The sequence below is a fragment of the Macrotis lagotis genome, chromosome 1, assembly GCF_037893015.1.
Source record: "Macrotis lagotis isolate mMagLag1 chromosome 1, bilby.v1.9.chrom.fasta, whole genome shotgun sequence".
NCBI lineage: Eukaryota > Metazoa > Chordata > Mammalia > Peramelemorphia > Peramelidae > Macrotis > Macrotis lagotis.
In genome coordinates, this window is record NC_133658.1 from 384582061 (window position 1) to 384601651 (window position 19591).

The following is a 19591-nucleotide window of genomic DNA, read 5'->3' on the forward strand; positions in this document are numbered from 1 at the left end:
TGGTTTTATTTGTGCAAAAGCTTTTAAATTTAATGTAATCACAATCATCTAATTGGTTTTTGGTGATGTTCTCCAACTCTTCCTTAGTCATATACTGCTCCCCTTTCCATAGATCTGACAGGTAAACTAGTCCTTGATCTTCTAATTTGCTTACAGTATTGTTTTTTATGTCTAAGTCCTGTAACCATTTGGATCTTATCTTGGTAAAGGGTATTAGGTGTTGGTCTAATCTAAATTTCTTCCATACTAACATCCAATTATCCAAGCAGCTTTTTATCAAACAGGGAGTTCTTATCCCAATGGCTGGACTCTTTGGGTTTATCAAACAGCAGATTACTATAATCATTTCCTGCTTTTACACCTAGTCTATTCCATTGGTCCACCACTGTATTTCTTAGCCAATCCCAAACAGTTTTGATGACTGATGCTTTATAATAAAATTTTAGATCAGGTAGGGCTAAACCACCTTCTTTTGCACTTTTTTTTTTCATTAAGCTCCTGGCAATTCTTGACTTTTTATTTCTCCATATGAATTTACTTACAATTTTTTCTACCTCATTAAAGTAATTTTTTGGAATTTTGATTGGTAGGGCACTAAACAGATAGTTCAGTTTTGGTAGAATTGTCATTTTTATTATATTAGCTCTACCTATCCATGAGCAGCTGATATTTGCCCTGTTATTTTAATCTGATCTAGTACATGTGAGAAGTGTTTTATAATTGTTTTCAAAAAGATTCTGAGTCTGTCTTGGCAAATGGACTCCCAAATATTTTATATTGTCTGAGGTTACTTTGAATAGGATTCCTCTTTCTAGCTCTTCCTGCTGTATCTTGCTAGACATATATAGAAAAGTTGAGGATTTATGAGGGTTTATTTTATAACCTGCAACTTTGCTAAAATTGCTAATTGCTTCCAGTAGTTTTTTGGATGATTATTTGGGATTCTCTAGGTAGACCATCATGTCATCTGAAAAGAGTGAGATTTTTTCTCTTCCTTCCCAATTCTGATTCCTTCAATATCTTTTTCTTCCCTAATTGCTGATGCTAACTTTTCTAATACAATATTGAATAGTAGTGGTGATAATGGGCACCTTTGTTTCACCCCTGATCTTACTGGGAATGCCTCTGTCTTCTCCCCATTGAATATAATGCTTGTTCGTGGTTTCAGATAGATACTGCTAATTATTTTAAGGAACAGTCCATTTATTCCTACACTCTCTAGTGTTTTTAATAGGAATGGATGCTGTATGTTGTCAAAAGCTTTTTCAGCATCCATTGATATGATCATGTGATTTCTGATAGCTTTGTTGTTGATATAATTGAGTATACTAACAGTTTTCCTAATATTGAACCAACCCTGCATTCCTGGAATAAATCCTACTGGATCATAATTTATTATCCTAGTGATAACTTGTTGTAATTGTTTTATTAAGATTTTATTCGGCGCCGGGAGCATGTGGCGGCCCAGGCTGGCAGCGCTGGCGCCCGCGCCCCGCGCAGGCCTTGCCCAGCCAGGCCGCGCACCCTGACGCAGCTGGCTGGGCCTGCCGGTCCGGGCTCCGCAGCCTCCCGGCCCAGGCGGGGACCCTGGAGCTGGGGGGCAGGGCCGAGAGCTGGGGCTTCTGGGACTCCGGGGCAGCTGAGTTCCCAATTCCAGGCCTTCAGAGACCAGATTTCAAAAGTCAAAAAACAGAGTGTTTATCTGGTGAATTTGAGGAAAACAGGAACACTGGTTGACAAAAACTTATTTGATGAAACCACTTATGAAAAACTTGCAGAAGAAACCCTGGACTCCTTAGCACATTTTTTCGAAGATCTTGGAGACAAGCCTTACACACCCAAGGATTATGATGTTTCATTTAGGACTGGTGTTCTAACAGTAAAACTGGGTGAAGATCTGGGAACCTATGTGATCAACAAACAGACCCCGAACAGACAGATCTGGTTGTCTTCTCTGTCTAGTGGTCCCAAGCGCTACGATTGGACAGGGAAGAATTGGGTGTATGTTCACGATGGAATGTCTCTCCATGAACTACTGGAAAAAGAGTTTTCTAAAGCCTTGAAAACTCAATTGGACATGTCTTCCCTGGTCTTTTCTGGAAAAAAAACACTTGACAAAAATTAATTTTTTTTCAAAAAATAATTTTTTAAGACACTGAAAGCTGTTAATGAAGAATTTCTCCTCATTTGAATTTGGTTTTGTTCCCCCCCCTCCAATTTAACTTCATTTAATGAATTAATGTGATAGTTATGTGAAAAGAATATATATTTTTTTGACCTCAACTCTGGCTGTGAATTTCTTGAAATTGTTTAATTCTATTTCTATACTATATCTCACTTTGAAAAGCCTGCAATAAAGAACTATGAATGCTTTGTTTTTGTTTTTTAAAGCAAAAATCCCAGGAATGGGTGAATTGATTTAACTCTAGTTACTATGAGGGATATCCTATAAAAATAACAAAGTGACAAACAGATTATCAGCCTAACCAGGACTTATCAGAATGAGGCTCATTACTGGGTGGAACATAAATGTTCCCACACTTCATCAATAGAGTAAAATAATACTTGTGAAAATCTTTAATGTTTCAGTATCAAAGGCAGAGAGGAAATTCAACAAAAGATAATGTCATTTGGTTTTGTGATCTGGAGGTTGGAGAAGAGACAGCTGGACAGCCTATTTATTCCTGCTGCTAGAAAATAGGTAAAGAAATGATAGTAACCTCTTGTGGGATAATTGTATAATAAGAAGTTACTTTGGTATGTGATGTTGCCCACTTATTGTAAATTTTAATCTAATTCCTGTTGCTGAATTTAAGGTGATTTAATTCTATACAGAAATTATTTTTTCTTAAAAACACAGTATCTTTACATATTAAATTGGTAAAAGAAAACACCCAATCTTAGCTACTGCTGTGCTTAGATTTGGGATAAGTACAGTGTTATTAAGACTCCTGTGTTGTTTGATTAAGTACATATTCCATTATGAAAGGGAAATCTTAAAACAGAGAAATAAAAACAAATAGTATTAAAAAAAAGATTTTATTCAAGATTTTTGCATATATATCCCTCAGGGAAATAGGTCTATAATTTTCATTCTGTGTTTTAACTCTTCCTGGTTTAGGTAACAGCACAATATTGGTTTCATAGAAAGAGTTAGGCAGAGTACCATCTTTCTTTATTTTTCCAAAGAGTTTATATAGAATTGGAAGCAATTGTTCCTGAAATGTTTGGTAGAATTCACTTGTGAATCCATCAGGCCCTGAAGATTTTTTCTTAGGGAGTTCAATGATGGCTTGATGAATTTCTTTTTCTGACATAGGGTTGTTTAGGTATTTAATCTCTTCTTCATTTAACCTGGGCAACTTATATTTTTGTAAATATTCATCAATTTCACTTAGATTATCAAATTTATTGGTATAGAGTTGGGCAAAATAATTTTGAAATATTGCTTTCATTTTCTCCTCATTGGTGGTGAGTTCACCTTTTTTCATTTATGATACTATGAATTTGGTTTTCTTCTTTCTTTTTTTTTAATCAAATTGTCCAGAGGTTTATCAGTTTTATTGGTTTTTTTCATAATGCCAACTCTGGGTTTTATTTGTTAATTCAACAGTTCTTTTGCTTTTGCTTTTATTAATTTCTCCTTTAATTTTTAGAATTTATAATTTGGTATTTAATTGGGGATTTTTGATTTGTTCTTTCTCTAATTTTTTTAGTTGCATGTTTAGTGTATGCATTTCCTCTTTCTCCAATTTATTCAATTAATCATTTAGAGGTATAATATATCCCCTGAGAGTTGTTTTGAGTGAATCCCATAGGTTTTCAGTATGTTGTTTCATTATTATCATTATCTAGGATAAAATGGTTAATTCTTTCTATAATTTGATTTTAGTCCACTCACTTTTTAAAATGAGGTTATTCAGGTTCCAATTTGTTCTGGGTCTATATCTCCTTGGCCCAATATTGCATATAACTTTTACTGCATTGTGATCTGAGAAAGATGTATTTACTATTTCTGCCTTTCTGCAGTTGATCATTAGGTTTTTATGTCCTAGTACATGGTCAATTTTTGTATAAGTTCCATGTACTGCAGAGAAAAAGGTATATTCCTTTCTATCCCCATTCAGTTTCCTCCATACGTCTACCATATCTAATTTTTCTGACAGTCAATTTTCCTCTTTAACTTCTTTCTTGTTTATTTTATGATTCAATTTATCTAGATCTGATAGCTGGAGGTTGAGGTCTCCCAGTAGTAGAGTTTTGCTGTCTATGTCTCCCTGTAGTTCTTTCAGCTTCTCCTCTAAAAATTTGGGTGCTGTCCCACTGGGTGCATATATATTCAGTATTGAAATGACTTTATTGTCTATGGTACCTTTTAGGAGGGTAAAGTTTCCATCCTTATCTCCTTTAAAGCTATTTTTGCTGCTGCTTTGTCTGCAATAAGAATTGTTACCCCTGCTTTTTTTTACTTCAGCTGAAGCAAAATATATTTTGCTCCAACCTTTTACCTTTACTCTATATGTATCTCTCTGCTTCAAATGAGTTTCTTGTAAGCAGCATATTGTAGGATTCTGGTTTTTAATCTACTCTGCTATTCACTTCTGTTTTAAGGGAGAGTTCATTCCATTCACATTCAAAGTTATGATTACTAATTCTTTATTGCCCTCCGTGCTATCTTCCCTCTGTTTATATTTTCCCCCTTTCCCCCTTTATCCATAATCCCCAGTATTTTGTTTCTGAATACCACCCCCTTCAGTGTGTTTGCCTTCCTATATCACCCCTCCCCTTTTTTACCCTTTCCCTTTTTCCCTTTTCCCTTCCTTTCCTTTTGTTATTTCCACTTTTCCCCCACTCCCCTTCCCTTTCTCCACCCCCCCTCCCCTTTTCCCCTTTTAATACTTGAAAGGTTAGATGTTTTATAAGTTAATTGAGTATGTGTAGGTTGACTTTAAGCCAAGTCTGGTGAGAAGAAGATTCAGGTGTTTCTCATCTGCTTCCCTCTTCCCCTATATTACCATAGGTATTTTGTACCTCTTAGTGTAATGAGATTTACCCCATTCAATCCTCTCTCTCCTCCCATCTCTTTCCTGTCCCCCTTTTTAAGGTGGTAGTGGTGTTTAGATCATTCTATCTAAGTCATAGAAAATTCTGAGTGTCTGTCACTTCTGGTTCAGTATATTCTATTGAATAGAGTTAAAATTCTTTAGAGTTATTAGAGTCTTTCTCCCAAATGGGGTTAAGCCTGTTACATCTCTTTAGATAGCAGTCTCATGGATAGATCATGAAAGTCCATCACTTCTGGCTAGGTATATTCTCTCTGTTAGAGTTACAATTCTCAAGATTTATGAGAATCTTTTTCCCCATGCTGGGATATAGCCAGTTTCAACTTACTGGATAGCAGTTTTTTTCCTTTTATGCCCCCCCTTTTATCTTTTCATGTGTCTCTTGAACCTCCTTTTTGATGTCCAAATTTTTTATTTAGCTCTGGTCTTTTCATCAGGAATAGTTGGAATTCTTCAATTTCTTTAAATGTCCATCTTTTTCCCTGGAAGAGAAGGCTCAGTTTTGCGGGATAGTGGATTCTTGGCTGCATTCCAAGCTCCCTTGCTCTTTGAAATATTTAGTTCCATTTCCTTCAATCCCTTAATGTTGATGCAGCCATGTCCTGTGTGATCCTTACTGTGGCTCCTTGATATTTAAATTGTTTCTTTCTGGCTGCTTGTAGGATTTTCTCTTTTATCTGATAATTCTGGAATTTGGTCACAACATTCCTTGGTGTTTTCATTTTAGGATCTTTTTCTGGAGGGGATCGATGTATTCTTTCAATAACTACTTTGCCCTCTGATTCCATATCAGGGCAGTTTTCCATCACTAGATCCTGTAATATTAAATCCACGCTTTTTTTCTCTTCAGTGTTTTCAGGAAGTCCTATAATTTTCAGGTTGCCCCTCCTTGATCTATTCTCAAGGTCAGTGGTTTTGTTGATGAGGTATTTTGCATTTTCTTCTTTTTTTCTCTTTTTTTTTTTTGATTTTGTTTAACTGACTCTTACTGTCTCATGGAGTCATTAGTTTCTGCAGAATCCATTCTTTTTTAGGGGGAGGAATTTTCTTCATTAACCTTTTGAAACTCCTTTTCCAATTGGTCAATTCTACTTTCGAAAGAGCTTTCCATTTGACCAATTGAGGTATTGAGAGAATTATTTTCTTTTTGCATTTGCCCAATTGAGGATCTGAGAGAATCATTCTCATTTTTGTATTTGTCCCATTGATGATGTGAGAAATTTATTCTCATTTTGTAATTGTCCAATTGATGATCCAAGAGATTTATTCTCCTTTTGTATTTGTCCAATTGTACTTTCTAAGGATTTGCTTTCTTGTTACAAAGTATTAATCATCTCTCCCAAATTTTTAAGCTCCTTCCTTATTTCTTCAAGGAAGGCTTTCTGTGGTGAAGACCAGATCTTATGCACCTCAAAGGTTCTAGGTCTTTCTGAGTTGAGGCCTTTCCCTTCCAAGAATTTTTCTATGGATCCACCTTTCTGCTGACCCTTCTTGATTTTGCTAAGACCTTGAGTTGGGGTGGGGCTGGTTCACATGGACTTGGGATGCTAAAGGCTTTACTCACTGAGTACAATTTCTCTGGCTGGTCAGTAGGAGATGTTGGTTGCTGTCTCTGGAGTGTCTGTGACCTTGATTGAGGCCTTCTCCCTTTGCTTGAAGGGAGGATTTGGAGCTATTAAATTCTTTTGCCTTCAATCAATGGTGCTCTTTACCCTGGCCTGAGGTCATTAGTCAGGTGGCCTAGTTCTTCTGCTGACACACCTGGGCCTGAGGCAGAATTAGTTTGCATTTGTTTGTTCAGGAAGAGGTCTGAGCTGTAATGGAGGAGTGGACTCTGAGTTCCTCAGACCAGAGGAGCCCAGGGATTGTGTCCACAGCTATTCTGCACCAGAACTCTCCCCTCAGCCCTGTCTGCAAGCTCCCAGGGGACAACACCAACACCAGTGCCTCTACTCCCTAGTTGACTCAAGCCCCTGCCATCTAGCCCCACCAGTGCTGCTGGGGGAGACAAATCCTGAGGTAGATGATCATTCTCCTGGCTTTTCTTTCTGGGTTTTGTGGGTCAGATTTCTTTCAAGAGGTTTGTTTCATATGATAGATGGGGAAAGATCAGGAGACTTTAGAACTGTGCCTGTCTTCTCCCCACCATCTTGGCTGGAAGTGATCCCCTTCTCTCCTTCTTACTCTATGTCTATACTCTGTTAAGTATATGTGCTATTTCCTCTCCTAGTGATTTCTGAGGAGAGCAAAGGTTGCGTCATTCCCCCTTGCCTTCCCCCCTTCCATAACAATGCAATAGCTCCTTGCAATAAAAAATTCTTATTATATGAAATATCTTAGCCTACTCCAGCTCTCCTTTTTCTTTCACCCATTATATTTCCCTTTTAGCCATTGACTCCATTTTTACACTATATTATATCTTCAAATTCAGTTCACTCCTGTGCTTCATCTACAAAAGCTCCCTCTACCTGCTCTATTAAATTAGAACGTTCATATGAGTATTATCAGTATCGTTTTTCTATGCAGGAATACATGTAGTTCATCATCATTAAGTCCCTCATATTTTCCTCTTCTCCTCCACTCACTATGCTTCACCTGAGTCCTGTATTTGAAGATTAAACCTGCTGTTCAGCTCTGGCCATTTTAACAGGAACATTTGAAATTCCCCGGTTCACTGGAAGTCCATCTTTTTCCCTGGAAGATGTTCAGTTTTGCTGGGTAGTTGATTCTCAGTTGCATTTCAAGCTCTTTTGCCTTCTGGAATTATATATTGCATGCCCTATGAGCCTTTAATGTGGTTGCTGCTAAGTTCTGTGTGATCCTGACTGCAGCTCCATGATATTTGAATTGTGTCCTTCTGGTTCCTTGTAATATTTTCTTTTTGACTTGGGAGTTCCGGAACTTGGATATAATATTCCTGGGGGTTGTGTTTTTTTGGATTTCTTTCTGGGGGAGATCAGTGAATTCTCTCAATTTCTATTTTACCCTCTGCTTCTAGTATATCTGGGTAATTTTCCTGTAGGAATTCTTTAAAAATGATGTTAGGGTTCTTTTCCTGATTGTGACATTCAGGTATCCCAATAATTTTTAAATTAACTGTCCTGAATCTGTTTTCTTGATCACTTGTTTTTTCAATGAGATGTTTCACATTTTCTTCTAATTTTTATTTTTTGGTTTTGAAGTATTTTGTCTTGACTTCTTGGTAAGTCAGCAGCTTCCTTTAGTTGCATTCTACATCTGAAGGATTTGATTTCCTCAGAGAACTTTCTTATTTCTGCTTTTTAAAGCATTCTTCTCCTCAATAACTTTTTGAACTGTTTTATCCATTTGACCTATGCTGGTTTTTAACTTGTTATTTTCTTCAGCATTTTTTTGTATCTCCTTGACTAAGCTGCCGACTTTTTTTTCATGTTTTTTCTGCATCTCTCTCATTTCTTTACCCAATCTTTTTTCTATCTCCCTCACTTGATTTTCAAAATCTTTTTTGATCTCTATCATATCCTGATCCCAATTTCTGTTTTTCTTGCAGTCTTTAGATACAGGAGCTTGTACTTCTTCATCTTCAGGTTGACTGTTTTGATCCTTCTTGGGATCATAAGCAATGTATTTCCCAATGGTGTTCCTCTTTTTTCTATGTTTACTCATTTCCCCAGCCTATGACAGGTTTTGGGGTGCTTCCTGAGGTTTTGAGTATTATTGTGACACTTCCGCCCCCACAAGATTCTCAGTGTGTGAAGCTCTGTCTTCACTCCTAGTCTGTGAATGAAGACAAGTGCCCCCCTCTGCCATGGGGCTGAGGTGGGGGAGGTGGGGCTCTCCTGTTCTATGTGGGGGGCCTAGACTACGATCAGGATCTGAATGTGGTCAGAGCCCCAGAGTCCTGTTCCAGGTACAGAGGACAGACCTCAGAAATCTCTCTCCACTCTCCTACCTTTGGTATGCTGGGCACTCAAGGCTCAGTTGCCTGCTGGCTCCTGCTTACCAGCTCTGCCTACTTCCATTTCCTGGATCTGGGCTGCCCCAGTGATGCTGCTCACTGAGTGCCCTGAGGGCTGGGCTTTACTTGCTAGCTCTGGCAAAGTCCCCCTCACTGATCTTCCAAGTTGTGCCCGGTACTCCTTGGGGTGTAGGTCTGGAAACTGCCCCCGCTGATGATTTGTGGCTCCCAGGCACCCTGGGGTTGCCTCTGGGAGGCTGAAGTTCCTTCCCTCTGGTGGGCCGCCCCTCTAACCCCAAGGAGCAGAGCCTTTCCACTATTTTCCAGGTTACCTTGGGCTGTAGAATTACCTTACTGGAACCTCTGTGAGTTTTGTCTCTCAAAAATTTAGTTGGAGTCCTTATTTTATGAGCTTTGAAATGTGATCACTCTTCTGCCCTAAACCATTCCTTAATGAGTGGTTTCTCACTTTGCTTCCAGGCTTTTATTTGTTTGTTTTTTTTAACTACTGAAATGCTGTTATGAATGTAGTACTTTTCTGTCTTTGACCTCTATGTGTTGTATGTCTAGTAAGGGAATTGTTGGAATAAAAGGAATTAGAACTTTTTATAGTTCTAAATTGCTTTAATGGGGAAGTTAGAACAATAGAATAAACAAGTTAGATAATAGAACATCTTATTTCAGGATTAATTTTATATACCTATGAAAATGAACATTAAGAGCCAGGATAATTTAATCAAGAAAAAAATTATGTTGTCATTTCTTTGTTTCCTTTTGTGTCAGGATTATTGATCCAGCTCATCAGGAGAATGCCAGAGATATAATGTACATGGATTTTTAACAATTTTAAAACTCTTGCTACTATTGTGGACAAGAAAGATATGGACTCAGTGAATGTATAGTTAGGTAGTTGCATTATGGAATTTTAAGAGTACTGATTAATGAATGAATGATGAGGTTTGTCCTTCAGTCTCAAAGAAGACCATGGCATCAGGGCTGTGATGCCATGATAAGAAGCTGAATGAGATTTGAATTATGGTGTGCTGTGTTAAGTCACCAGTCTCACTTTCTCCCTCAGAGCCATCTGAGTCCAGTGGCAAGATATGATTCAGGACAACTGGAGGTGAGGCAATCTGTATTAAGTGACTTGCCAAGGTCATACAGCTAGTAAGTGAAGTGTCTAAGACTGAATTTGAACTTCCATCCTCCTGATTCCAAGGCCAGTGTTCTATCCACTAGTTGCCCCCAAATGAATATTAGTAGATGGATATTAAAGATTTTTGGTGGAATATCTAAGGGATCTGTCTGACCCTTTTCTGCTCATTAATTTTTTGTTAATGATAGATGAATCTATGCTTATCATATTATTCAGATGTGACATAGAGGAAAATATCTTATATATTGTATAACAGACCCAGAAATCAAAGAGATCATGACAGGTTAGAACAATGGCATGTATAGCAGATGATGTTTTTTTTTTTTTTTTTGCAAGGCAATGGGGTTAAGTGGTTTGCCCAAGACCACACAGCTAGGTAATAAGTGTCTGAGGCTGGATTTGAACTCAGGTACTCTTGACTCCAGGGCCAGTGCTCTATCCACTGTGCCACTTAGCTGCCCCCTAGCAGATGACATTTTAAAGAAATAACTATAAAGTCTTACAATTAAGTCTTAGAGTCAAAAGTAAAAAAATATAGGCAACAAAGGTTTTATGGACAAAAATTATTTATTGTAAAAATCTTTTGTTTTTTTCATTCAATTGACAAAAACCAAATTATTGCAATGTTTCACATGGTATTAAGCACTGACTGAAGTGAAGAAGGGTTTCATGTGATTAGCAGTTGAACGTGGGTCGTCAGTTGGTCCTAAAAGATGGGCAGTTGCCTTTCTGAAGGGACCGGCAATAGCCTCAATTACTCTGGGCTGATTGAAAGAGAGTTGGGTTCAGATCCCTGAATCCAGAGTGACAGAGATGGGTTCTCGAGATGTCCGGTGAGGTAATGTGAATGATATTAGAGAAGCCAGCAGGTGGCCTGGGGAGAGATCCCTTTCCTTTGTGAAGGACAGAGCTGCTCTGAATTGACTCACCCTGTGCTTTCTCCCGCATCATGGGAAGCATTGTGGTTCTGGAGGCATTTAGTGACTTTGCACTCTGGGCAATGTACTAGCAGAGAGCAGCAAGTTGGCTTTGTTCTACTGTTGAAAGCTTGTCAAACTACTGAGTTGCCCATAAAACCACTTGACAGATGATTAGACCATCAAGAAATGGCTTTGTATATACTGTGTTGTTGCCAATTTTATAGTCAGGAAACCACATACTGGCACTTTTCCCAGCTTTGCTGAAGTTCTATTGAGCCTTGCTGATATGGGAGAGAAATCATATCCACAAGACCAAGGACTTCCACAACATCCATACATCACCAGAAATCCTGCTTCTTATCAATCAGCTAAGAAATAAACTTGTTCTGGAAAAGACAGATGAGAAGGTTGTTTTTGTTCAATACTTCCCTCACATTAATAAACATAATGTGCAAATCATGTTATCTTGTATATGATGTCATGGTCCTCTTTGACTATAAAGCATTAACATTAGCACTAGGCATACAAAAAGAGAAAAAGGGTAAGGAGTTTACAATTTAATAAAGGAGAGAACATGCAAACACATAAATACAAAGCAAGCTATAGATTAAATAGGAGGTAATAGAAAAGGAGAAGATACCAGATTTATGTGAGTTGAGGAAGGCTTCCTTTAAAAGGTGGAATTTTAATGTACACTTAGAGTAGATAACAAGCTGAATACAGAGAAGCTAAAGAAGATAATACAATATTTGACTGCAGTAATAGAATGTCCAGAATGAGCCAAGTGCTAAGCTCTACTTTGCCTTCTCAAGTCATATGAGGTGAATTGTGTTTCATTCTAGGGATTATGTTTTAGGAACAACATTAATAAGCTGGAGGATATGTAGAAGATAATGATCAACCTATTAAGGTAGTTGAAGAAACTGAGGATATTAACAGAATTAGGAGGTAATGGGATGTTTTAAAACAAATACTTGATGTATAATTTTAGGGATATAGAATAGATTTATTCTTTGTCAGAGACTAAGCTAGATGGTCCTAAATTTTATAATTCTTAATGTAAAGAGGCAAAAATAGCTTGTCCATTAATAGACCCTAATTAAATTCAGTATGAGGCAATGCATTATTCCAAAGCTATTAGCTTATTCGCACAATTTCAATTGCCATAAATTAAATCTGCATGAATGGTTTCAGACATTGAGACAGTAAGAAACTGAAGAAACGTGATATAATTAGGGTGGTGATAGAATTGACAGAATTAGAACATAGTTCTTCTAGCTTACAATTCTCTATTTTCTATGCCAAATTATAGTAAGAGGATAGTTAACCATGGCAGTATCCCAATCACCTTAATGAACTTTCAGGCACTTGAAACTTTGGGAAAGGCCTTGGCAAGTTTATTAGGAGACAAACCTGTATAGGGAATTTTAATTGCATTCCCTTTCAGATGATAGACATATCCATAGGCAGATTGTTGATAAGTCAAAAGACTAGAAGGTCTCTCTCTGAAAGTGGATACTTTTAAAATGAACTTATTGTGGAATAGTTGACCTTGATAGCTTTTGGGGATGGAATTAATGGATTGGGACTTTTCTCATGATGGAATATTGAGAAAGTGAGGCCTTGAGAGGAATTCCATACCTATTTGATAACTTAGAAAACCCTTATGGGCCACCTTTGTTCAGGTTTTTTCCCTTTTATTTACTTTTCTATTGGAAAGGTATGAAGATTACAATGGGGGGGAGGGCTTGCTTTTGGATTTCTGCATGGTGAGCTGCATGTTCTTCTCCAGGATCCTTGACAGCAGGATTATTTTTTCATATTAAAATGATTTCTAATAACAGGTAAGGATAATTTTTAATACTCATTTTTTGTAAGTTCCACATTTCTCCCCCTATTTCCCTTTCTTCCCCCTCCCATTGACAATGAATATTCTAAGTTATACATGTTAAATATATTTCATATTAATCATTCTGTGAAAGACGAATCAGAACCAAAGGGACAAAAATATGAAAAGGAAAATAAAAATGCAAAACAAAATTTAAAAAGTAAAGATAACATCCTTTGGTCTGTACTCAGATTCCATAGTTCTTTCTCTGAATGTAGATGGCATTTTCTATCACAAGTCTTTTAGAATTGTCTTTGATCATAGTAACTGCTGAGAAGAGATACATTCCTCATCGTAGATCATCAAATAATGTTGCTGTTGTGTAAAATGTTCTCCTGTTTCTGTTCACATCACTCAGCATCAGTTTATATGAATTTCCAGGTATTCCAGAAATCCACTTAAAGCAGGATTCTTGAATCAAGTTCCTGAACTGCTCTTTTCTTATTTTTCCTTGTATGAACATAAATCAGAACCTAGAGAACTGAGAGTGAAATTACCTGATCTTCATTCCAGAAAAATAATTCTTCTTCACAACTGCTGGTAGTTTTTCATAGGCTAAAATAATGAATTGAAATTAATTAAATGCAATTTCATATACATGTAAGTTCTTAAATTTGAAAGTTAATTTTTTAAACTCAAGTAGGAGAGTAGGGGATAATGATTCGTTTAAAATTGATCTGGTAGGTGGCGCAGTGGATAGAGTACCAGCCCTGGAGTCAGGGGTACCTGAGTTAAAATTCTGCCTCAGACACTTAAAAATTACCTAGCTGTGTAGCCTTGGGCAAGTCACTTAACCCTATTGCCTTGAAAAAAACAAACTAAAAAAATAAATAAAATTTATCTGGGAGTTTTAGTGATTGGCAAGGTCAATATGAGTCAACAGTTTGATTTGGCAGGCAAAAATGCTGATGTTAATCTAGACTACTTCAATTTTTCTAATTAGAGAGAGAGTAGTCCTATGGAATTTTACTGTTATAGCTGAAATATTTTATTAATTTTATTATATTAATTTTATTTTATTTTATTTATTATAATTTATTTTAGATAGGACGTTGAAGTATCCATTTCAGGCTAGCACTCAGTGGTATGCTATATGAAGAGTAGTTAAAATAATTTGCCTATTTAGTCTGAAAGAGAACCTATTGTTGAGAGAATTGGAACATAAAACATGATAGCTATTTTCAGGTCTTGGAATGACTCTCATATACAAGTGGAATTAGATTTGTTCTTATTAGACCTAGACAGCTAATCTTGGAGCAAGAAACAGAAGACAGATTTAGACTTGATCAAGGAACTTGATTACAATTCTTAGCAATCAGCCTGAGATTCCTCAAATGGAATGGTCTAGATATTGTAGTAGGAAGTAGATTTGAAGCCAGATGAATTAAGTTGAAGCCTCAGCTATACTATTTATTACCCAGTATGATTTTGGGCCTGTATTTTGACTTCCTGAACTCTAGTTTCTTCTTCTACAAAATGAGGTTTGTTGGACTAGTCTCTAATTTGGAATCTGTGAATTTGTTTGAAAATTGTATAGACAATTATATTTTAATATAATTGATTTCCTTTCAAATCCTGTGTATCTTATTTTAGTCTCTTAAAAACATCATACTGATGTCCATAGGTTTTTCTAGACTCTCACAAGGATCTGTGACACAACAAAAGTTAGGAACCCCTGCTTTAGGACCCCTTCCAATTCTGAATCAATGGTCTTCCACTAAATTTATCCTTTACCTGTAAAATCTTTCCTCCCCTCAAAATTGCACACATATGTAGATATATGTATATATATATATATATATATAATGTATATTCTCTGTATAAATATATTAAAATTATATATGCACACATTTTTTCTAGTAGTATACAAATTCTTTAAGGACAGGCACTATTTTAATTGTATTTGTTTTCTCAATAACATGCTTTCTGGATTACAGATATTACTTAAAAATCTTTGCTTATTTATTAATTGATGGGGGTGCTCCTCTTCAAAGGAACCTTCAAGCAAGGGCCAGATGACAATTTAGGAGCTATAATATATAGATGATTCCTCCCAAGATACATTTTGTTTATACTCCAGCCTCAGATACTTGACTCTTACTAGTTTTGTGACCTTGGACAAATCACTTAACCCTGATTGCCTTGTATCCAGGGCCATCTCCAGCTGTCCTGATTCATATTTGGCTCAGCTGGTTGTGGAGGAGGAAATGAGGCTGGTTACTTAGAACAGTCCTTCATCATTCAGATACAATTCACACACCTGCCATGGCATTATTTCCCTGATGTGGTCTTCTTTGGAAATGAAGGACAAACATTTGTTGATACTACATATTCTTTGAAGTACTTTTCAAACTGATTCAATGATTTTAATTTAAAAAAACTAAGCTTATGTAGTATTTAATAGCAAGAGTCTTGACTCTCTTCTTGGTGGGAAAGGTGTATTCCTATGAAGAGAGTATAATCTTGTCAAGAGATTAGTGTTGAGAAGTTCTTTATTTCCTGTTCAATAGCCTGTTCCCAGAACCAAATGGACTTCATCAAATAACTTTTTCTGATTCCACATTGTTCTGTTCCAGTGACTCACTGAGGCATGGAATTGACTTTAGTTCAAAGGTTATGCTAACAGAATTGACATCCTAGATATTCCTACTAAATTGGAAAGATTTCAAGGACCATATGTCTATTATCACAGGACTATCTTATTTAAATGCAGGACATTGCCAAAGGGCAAGACAACTTGTGATGAATTTTTCTAGTCAGAGCAACTCACAAATTCAGACCCCTAAAGAATTGCTAATTAAATCATGGATCCTAGGGGTGATAAAGAATTTATAACTTTTGGGAAAGGGAATTTGAAGCCAGAGGAGTTGTTTCTGTTCATTTTAGAAGGGTTTTTGTAAGGCTATAACTATAGGTGAAATAGACCTATTGAGAATGCCTCACTGTTACTTTGGATAAGAAAAAAATGAAGTGAATTCAGCCTCATTAAATTAAGCATAGTCAGTTTCAAAGGTTTCTCTTCTTCTTTTGAACGTGTAGAATTTGTCTTATTCATCTTTGAATTTTCTTGGTAAGTAGAGAAGTGAGAAAAGAAACATCACAATGGAGGTGCTAGGTTGCAAACAATAATGGAGACACTATATTTCTACATATTTCCAATATATTTATGAACCAATTATTTTCAATAGCCACATAACTCTGATATTTTAATTTGGTTATCTAAGCATTTAGGTTTTTGGTACCAAATTTCATTTTCCCTTCCTTTATTTGACCTGTAAAAAGTTAATGCTAATTGGTAGAATGTGATTATTGCTATTAACTAGGCCCTTCAACTGATGTTTGATAAGTTACCTGTGATTTTTGTGAGGTGTGTTTATTTAGGAAAACCATCCTTCGTTTGTTAAGAGAGATGGCATCATAATCACTAAAGTTTGCTATTCTACATAGTTAATCACAATGCCTTCAATGAAAGACAGAAATTCTATTCTGAATAATTAAAGAAGTATTAATGATTCATGTGGGACACAACACTTGGAATTATAAGCTCATCCTTAAACATTGATGGACTCATAGCATCATTGTATAATACCATCAATAGCAATCATTATTTCAATATTTTCAAGAGCTATGATTTCATCAGAGTGTGACCTTCATCCATACACAGTGTCCTACAATTTAACAATCTTCAATTTGGATATGGTCTCCAAAATGATCATCTTGCACCCAGTCCTTTTACAAGCCTCTCTAAGCTTAGTTTATAATCTTTAATTGTCCTAGTCTCAAGATACCTTCTAAGACTGTTTAGAACTTGTATCTCTGCTGGCATAGACTTTGAGAATGTAGGGTCACCTCCAAATTACAACAGAGTTCCAGAGAATGTATTTCAGTGGAAGATTACCAGAAAATAATATCAATAATTAATCCAGGGGAAAAATGACATTGGGGTTGAGAGAAATGTGTAAGAAGTGTTTTCTATAACAGATTCTGAAATATAAGATAGTCCCTCAGCCCTCTTGTTCTTGTCATCAACAATTTCTGTCCTACCTTCTGTTCTCCAGAATTAAAAAAAGTTTCCATTTTAATGAAGGATTAAACAGCTGTTTCATTCATATCTGAAATATGTCAACTTCATTTCATTTATGGAAATTATATAAGTTCTTTGAAAGAAAATTCCATTCATTCTCAATCTCCTTTACTTGTTCTTCATCTAGGTCATAAACACTTACTATGGGTATCCCCCAAGTATATATCCTAAATTATCTTTCCTTCTCCCTCTATATTATTTTTCTTGGTAATCCCATGTTCTCCCATGGACTCATTTCTTTTCTTTATTCAACTGATGTTATATCTATTTGTACACCCTTCTAGTCTCTCTCCTTATTTCCATTCACACATTTTAGCTGCATATTTATCATTTTAAATTTGATGTTTCATGGATATCTTACATTCAACATATCTATGACTGAACTCATAAGCTTCTCTGCCTTGCTTCTCCCCACTCCCAGCATATCTCCCCTCCTCCTAACTATTTTTAGTGTTGAGGATACCACCATCTTTCTATTTACCCAACCTTTCAACTTTGATGTCATTCTTTGCTCGGGGACCTATCCCGAGCCTTCGCCTGGATACATACCTTTCCCCGGTCTTCGGACGTCATGGACCCGTCGGTCTTCGGACGCAGGGACCCTCCTTTGGGGAAGGAGGGCAATAACTGGACAGAACACCCGGTTGCAGTCTAACAAGCAGGTCTTTATTCCTTACATAGCAGCGAAAAAAGCCTCTCCTCTTCCCCAGTCCCCTCCCTTATCTAGTCTTCTGTTCCTCCCCCCGAGCTCCTCCCCTGTTCCTCCCTCATGGGCGGAGCCACTCCTGTTACTGGGGCGTTCCCAGCACCCATGTGGGCGGGTTCACACCCCCAGGCGTCTCCTAACCCATAGGTGGCCAAGGTCCAGAGCTGGGTCCAGAGCAATTCTTGATTTTTCAAAGTCTCTCTTGCTCTCCAAATCCAATCAACTATCAAATCATAACATTTCTACCTTTGTAATATGTCTAATATGTCTTCTCTTATTCAACATTACCATTATCCTGGTGCAGGCTTCTCATCATATCATGCTTAGACTACTGTCTGTTTTCTGTTTTCCCTGGCTCAAATCTCTCCCTATTCTTGTTTATTCTCCTCTTGGCTATCAAATTGAATTTCCTAAAGCATGGATCTGACCATATAATTTCCCCTAGTATCTCCAAGATAACATATCGAATTCTCTGCCTTACTTTTAAATCCTTCATTAACTGGCACCTTTTTCCCTTTCTGGTTTTATACCCTACCTATTCCCATAACTATGTGATGTAATGATACTGTTCCTCACACAAAGTACTGCATCTTCTGAATTGGAGCATTTTTACTAGGTGTTTCCCATGCTTGGAACTGTCTCCTTTCTCTTGGTTTTCATGACTTGCTTCTAATCTGAGCTAAAGGGTAATATTTTGCCAGAAGACTTTCCCAATACTCCTTATTCTTATGTGACTTACTTCAGTTTATCTCCAATTTGTTTTACATGCAGTTTTTGCCTTTGTTTTCATGCTATTTACTTCTATTATATTGTGAGTTCCTTATAAACTGATACTGTTTCTTTCTTTTTTCTTTCCTTGTATCCCTTTGCTCAACACAGTTCTTGGCACATAATAAGCATTTAATAAATACTGGTGACTTGAAAAAAAAGTCAGTGTCTAAACTAACAGCATATTTTAGGATGAAACAAGTAAAAGTATGTATCTTCTAACAAATGTCAACACAAGGTAGAAATGATGAAGAATTTCTTTTAATATTTAGAAGGAAGCAGAGGAGCCCAGGGGACTTAAGCTTAAAACAAGGTGGCCTGGATTTTAATTCTGATTCATTGGAGGGGGTGGGATTTCAGTCAATTCATCTTCAGTTGTCATAGATTTCAGAATTGAATGGGATCCTATAAAGTAGTAATGCAATGCCCTTTCTAGTGCATGGGACTCTAACTGAGAATTTACTGAATGTGATGGATAGTTTAGAGAATTCAGGAAAAAATAGTTAGATATGGTCTCTGATTTTAAGAAACTTAAAATAGGTCTAAAGATTCAAGTCTAACAAATATATTTAAGCAAAATATAGTTCTAAATGTGATATTCTGAAAAGTAGAAAGACTGGAATTTGAGCTAAGCCTTGCAAGATGAGTAAAATTGACATAAAGATGGTAAAAGCAATCAACTTCATTAAAAGTAAAAATAGACTTCAGGCCAAGATGGTGGAGAAAAGACAGGCACAGTTTTAAAGTCCCCTGATCTTTCCCCATCTATTATATGAAACAAACATCTTAACAGAAATCCAACCCACAAAACCCAGAAAGAAAAGCCAGGAGAAAGAACATCTACCTCAGAATTTGTCTCTTGCAGCAGCATTGGACAAATTTGGGCAGGTGAGTCTGGGCTCAGAGGGCGGATCAGCCCCACATCAGCCAGATTAGTAGCTGAATTGGAGCCAGGCAGTCTGAGGGCCCTAGAGCCAGACCTGCTGGATCAGCAATGCGGCTAGATGATGGCGGTGGGGGCTTGAGTAAACTAGGGAGCAGAGGCACTGGTGTTGGTGCTGTCCCTCTG

At 36.9% G+C, this 19591-nt stretch overlaps 1 pseudogene; it reads left to right on the forward strand.

The window, feature by feature from the left end:
- Positions 1-1454: 1454 nt before the first annotated feature.
- LOC141501839 (frataxin, mitochondrial pseudogene) lies at positions 1455-2125 on the forward strand (annotated as a pseudogene).
- Positions 2126-19591: the final 17466 nt, after the last annotated feature.